Raw genomic sequence first — 3,275 nt, forward strand, 5'->3', positions numbered from 1 at the left:
AGACAGAGAGATAGAAAAAGAAGAAGTTAATAGGAGCAGGATGGGAGAAGGGAGGTGGGGGTTAAAATTGTCTTTTTTAAAAAAAAACCTCCTCAGTTGAGGAATGAACACTATTTTGGGTAGTTTTGTAAATCCAAACCTAAAACAACGTATTTTTTTTAGCTGAAACATAGGTTGGGTAATTATGTAAAGAGAAACCCAAAAGCAGGTAATCATGTAATTTTCCCTTTATTTTTTGTCATTTTAGTAAGGAATTCTTACAATCCTTTAGGTTAAAAAATAAAACGATTTATGGGGTTTCAAAAATGGAAAATATTGTCCCTAACATCTCATAAATTGAGCGATTAGAGGTCAATACCAAATAACATTCTAAGGAAGTGGTTAGTTCTTCTACATCATATTGTTAATTCAAAACTAAATAGTAGTATCTTTTAGAGTTATTAATGAAAATTGTTATAAAAATGAATGATGAAATTACACTCCCCTCCCCTGAACTATGACTTAATATCAAGCTCCTCCCACATACTTTTCATACATACCAACATCATCCCCTCTAGTTTGAAGATGCTTTCAATCGTACCCTTCCATTAGATAGCCCTATTAAGTGATGACATCATCATTCAAACATGTAATTTATGCCAAATTACCCTTCCCATATGAATTAAGCCTTAAACCCTAAAAGGCTAAATAGAACCTCCATCATCGTGATTTGCCCCTTCTTCATTGTTGCGCTCCGCTGTTGATTTGCACTATTGCCGTTCTCTCCATCATCGTTTTCTGTTCTTGGTCGTCGATCTGCTCTGTCGTCGTATGCCCCTACTTCAATGATTTGCTCCACTATCTCTTGTAATATATTCTCAATCCTTCTCAAATGGGGAAATTTCCAAATTCGTGATCAAAACAAACAGGAACACTGAGCCGGAGGACGTGTTCATCAAGGTGATATGTTGTGGTATTTGCCTCTTCGATCTCCACCAAATCAGGAACGATCTCGGCATATCCAATTACCCTATGATTCCTAGATTTACTCTATTTGTCTGATTCAATTTGGATCCTTTATATATTGTAATTAAGCATAACATTCGTTTTGTTTTTACTCTGAGGATGACTAAATCAAACAAAAAAAGAAAAAAAAAGTTTTTTTTTACAATTTGTGATTATGTTCTTGGCTGTAATCAAAGCCTAAGCCACTGCCTCTCCTCTCAACGCAACCTACACTTAAGACTATACTCAGGACGAAATCAAATTCAACCTATCAGATTCCAATTACAAGATCCTCTTAATGTTAGAAGAAGGAAATTTGGCTACCTAGTGAAAGCGATCGCTCTTTATAGCCTGAGATCTGGTTGAATCTGGTCATTGAAAACTGATAGATGTTAGTCCATACTTCTGAACTAAGCCTAGATTGGATTGGTGTCTTTGGTCCCTGTTCTCTATGGTGGTAACCTGATACGGCAGAATTAGTCATCCAGTAAAGCGAAAACATGTGGCATACGAGGGAAGGACACGTGTCGCCATCTGATAGAGGCCACAAGGTTTCAAACCACGTGAGGGGAGGATACCCGAGGGGGGCTCCCGAAACCGTAGGCCCAAAAACCCTATAAGAGGGAACCCTAAAGGAGGAAAGGGGAGGTACGTCCATAGACACCATTACTCCTGCAAAAATAATATTCTTCCGGTCTCTAACTTGAGCATCGGAGGACTAATCTCGAGGATACCTCTGGGCCTCTGCCTTTTGTGCTTGTGCAGGGTCGGCTCATGGATTTTTGGCAGTAACAGATTGGCGTTGTCTGTGGGAATGGACAGAGTAATGCTGGGGAAGACCTATAATTGTAAGAAAATAAAAGCAGTGCCAAGTATAAATATGGATGAGGGGGAACCTTCAGGAGGGCTCCCCCCCGATGGAAATCAACGAAGAATGGGGAAACAATGATTGGGAAGGTTCCACGAGGGACTGGCACTCAGCTGGATATTCGGTGTGCGGAGATAATAATCCTCCACCCCCTCCTAGGGTGCAGGAATATGTGACAAGGGAGCAATTCGATGCCCTTTAGGAGAAGTATGACCGAATGGCCGAGACAATGAAGGAGGTCTCTAAAGTCATCTCTCAGAAGACTAGCAGAGCACCGTGAGGCTCCCATGTCCAGCTAGAGCGAGCTCAAGATGAGGATCGGAGTAGTTCAGGATCGATAAGGTCCAGCCGGAATCCTCGAAATCAAGCAATGAGGGAAAGCCCTGCACCCAAAGAAAGGACGCGATCCACCACTGGGGCTAGGCATGAGGAACCACGCCAAGGAGACGAACAAAGACATAAGGACTCAGGGTTGAAGCAAATAATCCTTGACCTGAAATACAAGATCTGAAAGGTCATAGAAAACTAGACAGGAACTCACAAGCCGGACCTCACTAATGACACGGCTCTAGCCGATGAGGATATGAGGGACCCACTCCTGATCGATTTTTGTCTACCCAAATATGACACCTACGATGGGTCTGGAGACCCCATCAATCATCTGGAAGGCTTCAAGGTTGTGATGCAGTTCCACCGAGTCTCAGAAAACATAATGTGTCGTGCCTTACCTTAAACATTCAGAGGAGCCGCAAGGTTATGGTACAACCGCCTACCGATGAAATTAATTTACAGCTTCAGCGATTTGAGTTACTTCTTTGTGAAGGGATTCTCCAGTAGCCAACCCCTTCAGAAGACCACATTGAACCTGACCAACGTCAAACAGCATGAAGGAGACTCACTGTGAAGCTACATGAAGCACTTCCAACAGGAGAAGATCACGATCAGAGGTTTGGACCCGAAAGAAGAGTTTATGGCCCTATTGGGAGGCGTCAAAGATAAAGGGCTAAAAAGGTCTTTGGTGAAGCTTACACTGGCTGAAGCGAAGACGGAGAAGAAAAGGACCTCAAGAGATGATGACAACCCTTTTGAGGGCAAGAGACGAAAGTCTAAACGTGATCAGGCACCCAGTCCGCCGAAGAAGTTCGAGAGATATGCATTGCTAAACCAGGATGAACGGACGTGCTAATGTAGATAAAAGAAACCCCAAACACCAGAGTCATAAAGTGGCCAGGGAAGATGGGACGACATCCTGAGAGACGCAATATGGAGAAGTATTGTCACTTCCATAGAGACCATGGCTATGACACCGAAGATTGTTGGCACTTGAAGGGAGAGATAGAAGGAATGATCCGAAGAGGATATCTAGGTCGATTCGTAGACCGTGAAAAAGAGGATGCCCAAGACGGCATTGATCACAGGGACA

Source organism: Macadamia integrifolia, unplaced genomic scaffold (assembly GCF_013358625.1).
Source record: "Macadamia integrifolia cultivar HAES 741 unplaced genomic scaffold, SCU_Mint_v3 scaffold570, whole genome shotgun sequence".
NCBI lineage: Eukaryota > Viridiplantae > Streptophyta > Magnoliopsida > Proteales > Proteaceae > Macadamia > Macadamia integrifolia.